We start from the raw sequence: 10,115 nt of genomic DNA on the forward strand, positions 1-10,115 counted from the left end.
GGTTTTGGTCACACCACACCACTGCTAACTATTTCTGTGAGTTTATATTTATTTAATTATTTGTTAACTGGGTAAGTGGACTAATAGATGCAGTTTTTTCCAGCTGTATCTCAGATAAGAAATACAACAGTAAGGATCACATGCAGAGATAATTTAGAGTAGTCACTGTAAAGATTGGGGAAAGATGGGTGAAGGCTGCCAGCCTAGTCAAATAGAATTTGATACATAATTCTATCATTTGTATAAATAAATGTAAAATACAGGCTTGTGTTTTTAAATGAAAGAAAACACTATAAAATGTGAACTTCAAGATTGTTGCAACATTGCCATCTGCTGTAAGGAAAAATCAAGCCAAGCATTTCAAATGTTCTTTGAAGTTACAATTATCTGAAAAATGGTGCCAAAGTGTCTGGCTGAACACATTATTTCTATTGTCTTAACTTAAGGAATAACTGTTAGAGTATACATGTGAAATGTCTTTTATTGTTGTAGTTTCCTAAGCAAGTGTTAAACTGCATTATTTAGCAAGCTGTTTGCCTGGTTACTCCAGACTAAGTATTAAAATGATGTAATGTGAATACTGGGAAAACCTAAGTGTCAAAATGATGTAATTTGTGAGGGCCTTAGCAGAGCTGTTTGTTAGTGTTTTAAAAACTATTGTTGAGAGAGACACAAAAAGCATTTGTCTTGGACCATCAACCCAGCACTGCTTATGCTCCTTATGTATGTAAATAGGATTATAGCACTGTGTTTTCTCTTAGGAATAGCTAAAGATTAGAAAGTTAGATTAAGTGTTTTTCTTTTATATCAGACCTGCCCTACTGTATTATTTTAAGTTTCTGTGTGATCTCTGAACTCTTAGATATCTCTGTGGAGTAGTAGTATTGTCTTGTGTTTTAATTATTTATTATTAAATATTTTAAAAACCTTTACCTGTGGCTGGTTTGTGTAGAGACAAGTTAGGCTCTAGAGTACACTGCATATTTATAGAGGTTATCGTAATAAGCCACTCTAATAAGCCTTAAGACTGAATAGTCACATTACCAATTGGATAATAATATTGCACAGTAATAATTGGACACCCTTTCAAGGGCCTTTGAGTAGCTGATATTATTAGCTGGTGGTGGCAGGAATTACTACCGTATAGTCTGGGTAAAGAGGCACAGGTAGAGAATCTGTGTCAGCCTTTCCCAGGAGTGTCTGTGAAGTTGTATAAATACTTATCTCAAAGTGTGGGTGTGTGTCAGCTACCTGGGCAGGGACACAAAGCACTGGTTGGACAGAGAGGGTACTGGAAGTTAGCTTGCCAGCTAGGCTGAGATCTGGACCCTATAGCTGTGCCAGTGGAGTCTTATTGGGGACCTGGAGAGCAAGGGAGCAACCAGCCCCAGACTGACTGTGATCTCTGTGTGAACGTAAAAGAAATTGTACTTTACTGTGTGTATTAGTTATCCTTTCCTCTTCTAGGAGACAAACTCCCTGGTGTTAGTGGTGAGTATTGAGGCTCCTTGATTGCTGGGCCAGGGCACGGTCACCACAGTCCCTAAGCATCATGCTTTGGCAGGTAGGAGGAAATTAGAATGACTTAAGAAAACTTACATCAATGTAGGGGGACATGCAAAGCCCACACAATTTGTTCAGATTTCTATAATATACTTCACCAAAAACTCCACCCCAATCCAGTCCAGCCATTTTCTAAGTTTCTGCTTACTCCCTGCTTTGTATGCAACTCAAAGTGTGATGCCCCTGCAGTGCATTAATAAGTAAAAAAACTGTTTCTATTACAATTTTCCCACGTTTCTGCCAAGTGAATCATTTTTCTTTCCACCTCTGCCTCTCAATGTTCAACACATATGCATGCATCCCCACCAACCCCCATGTTTCCCTTCTTTGGGATTATTTTGCTCCTATCTGGGATTGTACCAAACATTTATCTTCTGCCCTAGTGAATTGATAATATTCTGTTGCAATTTTTACTGATCAGATGTTACCTCACATCACAGTATCTGTTTTTCTACTTTTTTAGGATTACTAGTGTTCATTTTCATACTGTCTGTGACTGACTATTCCACAGTAATTGTGTTTATTAGCAACGAGTCATAAACCCAATATCCAGCAAGAGGGAAAAAAAATACTACATCTCTATCAGTCTTCAAATTGAGTCTGATCTTATCTTCTGAGTAACTTCAGCAGTACACAAAAATCAGATGGTTTGTCTAACCAGTTTTGGATTGAAAACCCTGTTGTACAGCTTTTGACTTCTGTCTGAGCATGAGCAACAAAAACTCTAAGCCATACAAGAGGCCTGAACCTGCAGCTACTAATAATACTGAGATAGCTCCTATTGTAGTGCATGACAGGAAATATTGTCCACTCTGCTATCTACTGGGGAGAAAAATTCTGAGTAGGAAAATAACTTGCACTTTATTTAGTGTGTCTCAAGCAAATATATGTGCCACATAAGGCATAATGATTCTGTCACAGCTTAGTGCAGGCTACCCCTGAGGGAGCAGGGCCCTATTGGACCAAATAGGTTCAATTGGCCTAAAACTACCCCCCCCCCCCAAGAATACACTGTAAAACAAAATTATTTTTCTCATTACAGTAATCCTTCTAAAAAGTAAACAGGTAGAAGTTCTCATGTTCCTGTCAGTACATAAAGTTTGGGACAGATGCAAGCACTTGGTAATGGACATAGGTTATCAAAATGAATAATGCCAGTATATGCATTCATGCAATGTACACCTATTTTTAAATTACATCTTACTACCCAGGAACAGACTTGGAGTAATATCTTGCCTTCCAGAACTGATACTTAACCATACATACATACATAATGGGAAGAGGATTCCGACAATGTTTCTATCACACTGCATCTGCCCATCATGATGCTTCCAGGCTGTTAACTCGGCTCTTGCTTTATAAAGCAAAGGACTGAGCACATATATGACATCATTAAAAGACCTGATGACATGGATGCCTGTGGCAAGAGGAGTTTATAAACTAATCTTAAAGTTATTTCAGTTCAGCTACATAGATTGGTAAATAAATAATCGGTATTGTTTAAACAGCATTGGGTAGACATGGAAAAACAAAAAGACGAGTATTTAAATGTTCGCACTTTCTGTTAAGCATTGCATCAGTTTGCATTCAGAACCCCTTTAGCCAGATATTTTCACTTTGTACCTATATATAATCCCTGATTATATCACTTACATAAGTAAGTGTCAACATACTTATAAGGAAGGCTCTGTGAATGAGACAGCTGACACTAAAGGTACAAGCAAGAATACACTGACAAAAAGGACTATGAGTTGAATTACAACAGAAGGTTTATACACAAGTGTTTGTTTGATATAGTGTCAGTGGTACAATGAGTAGCACAGACGCCTTTGGTGCAAAAGACTATGGGTTCTATACCCAGACAAGGTAGATTGGTTGCTGACATTGCAGTATACCATAAGGGGATTGTTGCATACCTGAGTGTGATGCCCTTCAGATGAGGCATTAAACTGAGGCTCTATCAACCTGAGTTGGTGGTAGTTCAGGTAGATGGAAAAGATCACAAAACAGATCGAAAAAAGTAGAGGAAGTTTTCCAATGCCCTGTCCAAATTTTCCCTAGTAGCAAAAATACCAACTCAGGTCTTTCCTGAAAGAGAGTATATTAGCCTTGTAGGACTGACCCAGTAAACAAAGGATAAATAAAATATAAAAACAGCCACTAGGAAATAGTGCTTGGGTAACTACATGCTTAGTGATGGGTATGGCTCTACTCTGGATTACATGCTTAATAAACAGTATTCAGAGAGAGTCCTGCACCATTACATTAGAAATTAAAAGTGCATGTGTTACATCTGCCATATTTGTATTTTTGCCATGAACTGATAATGAAAGATGGAAGGATTTTGCATACACGTTCAAGAAGTAAAGACACTAAAAAGTTTCTGTTATGCGTAAGGCAACACCCCAGATTTTAATTAAACTAGCTGAAATCATTATTCTTCTAACCATCATTAGAAACACCTTCCACAACACAATGCAAACTTTCCCCACATCACAAAAGACAGTTCTAATAGTTTAGGAGAAAATATCTGAACCTTCTCAAACAATCAGTGCTGTAAATGAAGCATATTTCAGTTGTGTTGCCACCCTCTTCTTGCTTTGCACCATTCTAAGTGTTTATTGCTTGTACACCTGGGTTGCTTTTTCCACTTGTATTTTGCCTTTTTTCCTTTAGGTTAGAATTATATATATATATATATATATATATATATATATATATATATATAAAAATCACATACATACGTTTTAGACTCAGACACACACATTTATATATATATATATATATATATATATATATATATATATATATATATATATATATAAAACCAAGATACACCCATACTACTAAACAGTGTACAAAGTCCAAGAACCTGTCCCATTTTAGAAACAAACTAGCAATCATTACCAGAAACCATTGTGAAGCAGAGTAGGTCATTCCCAGCTTCACTGTTACTTGCACTTGAACCACCTGTCTGAATTGCCACTTTCACTTTATATTAATTATTAGTTCACAGTGATTAAAGCTCAGCTTGCTAAAGCACATTTCATCTCTGAACATGGAACTATCACAGTTTACAACATAACTTATCCCCTAGGCAGACACCTTTTCATTATGCAGAACAAAGATGGTAAGCTCTACTGACTGTTTAAAACAAACAATAATTAACTTACCTGTATCCAGGAAAGTGCTATAAATATGAAGAGCTAACCTCTAAGTGCTGATCTACAAGAACATGATTCCCCTCAGCTTTAGCATAGGCCAGAGCCGGCTCTAACTGGAATGTAATTATAAGTTCCTGGGTTTGAAGAAGTGAGGTCATCAGAGCAAAATTAAAGTGCAACCAACAAAAGGAGCATTTTATTTGCTTATAAACTGATCATCCCTAACTTAGGGATTGCTTCAGCTGTACAAACCATGTGTGTTAATACAGTGACTTTGTGTTTGATATTGTCTGTGAGCATAGTTACCAGTGTAAGAAATTTAAACAGAGAGGGGAATGTAGATCCTTACAGCACAGTTTTAAATGCCACTAATGTTGATGAAAAAAATTTGACCTTACTTCTGAATTTCCCCTTGTCTCTGATAAAGTCAATATTTTTTTTTATTTATTATGTAAAAATGAGGGAGCAGTCACTAAATAATACAAGACATTAAAGAACATTAAAACTAAAGTTTTGTTATTTAGAAAATGCAGATTAACATGTTTTTAATGTAGCAACTTTCTGTGTGAATTCTACCAGTAACTGAGGTGCACCTGAGTTTAGCTCTTTGCTCTTGATTTCACCAGAGTTTGAACCTTTTTCTTAAAATTAGAGGCTGCTAGCTGTGCTTTAAGGTGCAGAAAATGAAACATGCAAAGAAGTAATACAGGTAATTCTAATAAGCCATTGCCTGTGCTTAAGACCTGACATTGTCACCGTTCTTAGTGCTGATTTTAGCTATTAATTGCAACATGCACTTACAGTCCAGAAGTTATAATAATATTTACATTTTAATTTCAGTTTGATTTGAAACAGCTGCTCTGAAATTCTAATTTTATGTTCCCTGTCAACGTTTTTCCATCCCTTAAGTAGTTTTGAGTACATCATCCCAAACTCTTTGTAGTGGCCACACAAAGCATACAGAGTGGTTGCTTGTTTTTCCCCCATCGCCAATTACAAGTCCCACAAAAACTTAAGATTCCAGGTGTAAAAGATATAAATTTCCTGCATTTTATAGGCATGGCTGTACCGATAATATGGTTCAAAGAAAGACGACTTGCTGTAGCCTGCCAGAATCACTTGTGCAGAATGAAATAACAAATCAGGTGGCAAGGGGTACCTATATGACAAAAGAGAATGTATTAAATGCAATACCAAAAACAATCTTAAGAGCAAAGGTAAGGTATAATCAATAACAAGTGACCCTGAAACAACAAAAATTTCTAAGGCCTCAGCAAATATAACATGCTGTCACATGTCAATTATATACAGCTCCACATAATACAATTATAAACATAAATGTCCTGCACACTTTTAGGATAGCAAAGTACTTTGTGTCTATAGGCAGTAAACTGCAACACCAGGGCTGACTGTGTTTGTGACGCTCCTTGCTCTGGGCCAGTGATCAAGGAGTCTCAATCCTCACCATGGACACAGGTGAGGGACTTTCACTTGGAACAAAAATAGATACACACAGTATTTTCAGATGCAACTCTCTGTACCAAGCACAGTTTCCCCTAAGAGCACAGATGGAACACACTCAGTCCAGGGGCTGGGTTTCTCTCTCTCGCTCTCCAGGCCACCAATAAGACTCCCCACTGGCACAGCTGTAGATTTGAGTCTTCAGCCAAGCATTCCAAGCCAAGTCCTCCACCACCCTCTCTGTGAAACTCGATGTAGCCATGTTAGGGACTGTGGTCTGTGACTACAGTGAATTTCCTTCCATACAGATAGGGTCGAAGTTTCTGCAGTGCCCATATTATGGCTACACATTCTTTTTCGACAGCTGCATAACATTCCTCCCTGGGATGGAGTCTACAGCTGAGATATACAACTGGGTGCTCTTCTCCCTCTGAGGAAACCTGGCCCCCACCCCATGGTTCAAAGCATCCACTTGCACAACAAATTATTTGCTGTAATCTGGACTGGCTAATACAGGGGGCCCTTTCAAAGCATCTTTAAGCTTTTGGAAAGCCTGCTTGCAGGCTGGGATTCACACTACCTTATATGGCCTGTTTTTCCTTGCCAGGTCTGTGAGAGGAGCAGCTATTATGCTATAATTGGGAATTAACTTTCTATAGTACCCTGCTATCCCTAAGAATGTCATCACCTGCTTTTTGGTAACAAGGGCAGGCCACACCTGAATTGCTTCCACTTTGTCAGGTTCTGGCCTGATTGTCAGGTTCTGGCCTGATCTTACCACTCCCCACTTTATGTCCATAGTAGGACTCCTCTGCCATACCCACCTGACAATTACTGGGCTTAATGGTCAACCCTGCCCTTTGCAATCTGCCCAGAACCTTCCTGACATGCTGAAGGTGCTCATGCCAGGGATGGCTGTAGATGGCAATATCATCCAGATAAGCAAGCGTATAATCTCCTGCTCCTGCTAGGATACCATCTACTAGTCTCTGGAAAGTTGCTGAGGCATTTTGCAACCCAAAGGGCATCTTTGCAAAGTCGTATAATCCAAAAGGAGTCACAAAGGCTGATCTCTCTCTCTCTCTCTCTCTCTCTCTCTCTCTCATGATGGGAGTTAAGGGCACCTGCCAGTAGCCCTTGGACAGATTAATAATGGTCAGATACTTAGCCCCGCCCATCTGCTCTAAGGCTTCATCTGTCCTAGGCATGGGGTAAGCATCTAACTCTGTGTGACTATTTAGTTTTCTGTAGTCCACACAGAATGTGGTGCTGCCATCTTTGTTTGGTACCAGCACCATCGGAGAAGACAAGGAACTGCTGGACTCCTATATTACCCCAATTCCAATATTTCCTGTATCTCCTCCCTCAGAGTCTGTCTGACTCGCTCAGGCACCCTGTAAGGGGCCTGCTTGATAGGCCTTTGGGGTCCTGTATCCACATGGTGCTGCACCAGGTGGGTGCACTCAGGTTTCCCAGTGAACATGTCCCCAAACTCCTGTAACACAGCTTGGATTTCTTGAACCTGGGTAGGGAATAGCCACTGGAATATTGCTACCCCTTCCAATGAGGTGTCAGTCCAAGCCACACTGAGATCAGTCACCAGATCCCCCTCAGACTCTTCCTACCATCCACTGCAAATACTCAGCAGAAGGGCCTCCCTATCATGGTAAGACTTCATCATGTTAACATGGTATAGTTTGTGCAACTGCCTCCTGCCTAGCATGTTTACCATGTAGTTAACATCACTGACCTTCCTCACCACTTCAAAGGGTCTCCTCTCAAGCTGCCTGCAGTTTATTGTGTCTGACAGGAATGAACACCATAATCTGCTGTCCCACAGCATACTCCCAGGCTCCAGCATTCCTGTCATACCAGACATTTTCTGCTGTTTGGCACCTGCCAGGTTCTCCTAAGCAAAACCCATGAGCTCCCTAAGCCTTGTCTTGAGGTTTAGGACATATGTCACAACAGAGATTCACACTCACCCTCCCACTCATCATGAATCAAATCTAAAGGCCCCCTCACCCTATGCCTATACAACAATTCAAATGGTGAAAAACCTGTGGATTCCCAGGGTACCTCTGTATGCAAACAGCAGATGGGGCAAATACTTGTCCCACTCTCTTTTAAACTGGTCTGCAAATGCCTCTAGCATGGTCATTAGTATGGAGTTTAACCTCTCCACAAGACCATTAGTCTGGGGTTGGTAGGGAGTGGTCTTTAGCTGCTTCACCTCATAAGCACTCCCACAGACAAGCCATCAAGTCTAACATGAAATTGGCACCTCTGTCAGCCAGTATTTCTCTCACGAAACCTGGCCTGCTGAAAATCTCTAACAAAGCATTTGCCACTTTCTCTGCCTTGATGGAGGACAGAGCCGCCACCTTAGCCTAATCTACTACCACCAGGAGATACTTCTTCCCTGTGGAACATGGGGTACTCAGAAGCCCCACAATATCCATAACTACCCTCTGAAATGGCTCCTCAATCACAGGCAAAGGCATCAAGGGAGCTTTGACCTTGTCACTTACCTTACCTACTTTTTTTCCCCAAACTTTTTTATTGAATTATCATTCATGACCAAGTACAATTTATGTTAAGAACACACAAGGAACACACTCAGTCTGGGGGCTGGTGTTTTCTTCTCTCTCTCCAGACTCGCAATAAAACTCCCTACTGGCACAGCTCTAGAGTTGAGTCCTCAGCTGAGTGTTTCAAGCCAAGTCCTTCATTACCTTCTGTGTGAAACCAGTGCTCTGCATCCCTGCTCCAAGTAGCTGACACATACACTCTTTCGGATTTGATTTTCACACACACACACACACACACACACACACACACACACACACACACACACACACACACACACACACACACACACACACACACACGCACACACACACACACACACACACACAAACACACACCTGGGAAAGGCTGGCATAGATTTACTAGCTCTTCTACCTTTGCCCAGACTATAAGATAGTTAGTTATACTACCACCAGCCAACTACTCTAAGACTCTTAGTAAAATTAATACTAATACAAATGGTAGTGTTTGACCAAAAGAACAAGTATTTCAGGAGTGGTCACAGTGTCACCAAATAAATATAAGTGCTCTCAAAGGTTAAATATTTTCTAAAAGACCAGCTGCAATGAAAAATGTAAATATATTTAATAATAAATAAAGAACATGAAGATACTGAATATCTATTTAGAATAAATACCAGAGTTTCAATCACAGGAAATATTAAAAATAACACAGAGGGATATATTCACACAGATACAGAAAAACAATTCTTAACTAATCTTACTATATTTTCCTGACTTAAATAAAGAATTACTATTCCCCATTTACTTACTAAAGCAAGCCAAGATGAAGTGGGTGAGCGGTCTTTCTTCTTTGTCAGGTTTAAAAAACAGACTGCCCTGAGATTTCTGTCTCATCTAGTATGAAAACATAATTTCAGTGCTGGATTACAGAATGACATCACATACATCTTGTCATCTGACTCTGGTTCCCACACTACCCCCTTTACTAGAAATTGAAACAGAATTTAGCACATATGTGTTACCATACACACATATAGAGTGTTGCTAAGATGTGTTACAGCATCTGGAAGCCATAAAACCATTTCAAAACATCAACCCATCCAGGGTAGCAATTACTTCACCCCCAAGGACAATACAGTAGGATTCCTAGTCCTGGTTTTCACAGACATTTCGTCTCAGGCTGCAATCAGAACTGTAAGATACCATCTTCACGGCCTCAACCAGGTAATTTAATTTCAAGCTATTTTTTCAAAGTTAACTGTACTGAAATGTACTTCATCTCTTCCAGTATCATCTGTTACAGTATATTCATTTCAACAGTTATGATACAGTCTGACATACAGGGGTATTTCTTTTCTGTCCAGCAGGACCCACT

General features: G+C 39.7%; 1 protein-coding gene across 1 annotated transcript in view; it reads right to left on the bottom strand.

Moving 5' to 3' along the window:
- LOC122800943 (ephexin-1-like) overlaps positions 1-4,875 on the bottom strand; it is an 822,598-nt gene extending 817,723 nt beyond the window's left edge. Inside the window, exon 1 of the mRNA XM_044070328.1 lies at positions 4,737-4,875. The gene's annotated coding sequence lies outside the window, so the exon portion shown is untranslated. The remainder of the gene's footprint in view (positions 1-4,736) is intronic.
- Positions 4,876-10,115: the final 5,240 nt, after the last annotated feature.

The sequence above is a fragment of the Protopterus annectens genome, chromosome 4.part1 (genome assembly GCF_019279795.1).
Source record: "Protopterus annectens isolate FY-2018-M chromosome 4.part1, PAN1.0, whole genome shotgun sequence".
NCBI classification, from domain to species: Eukaryota; Metazoa; Chordata; order Ceratodontiformes; family Protopteridae; genus Protopterus; species Protopterus annectens.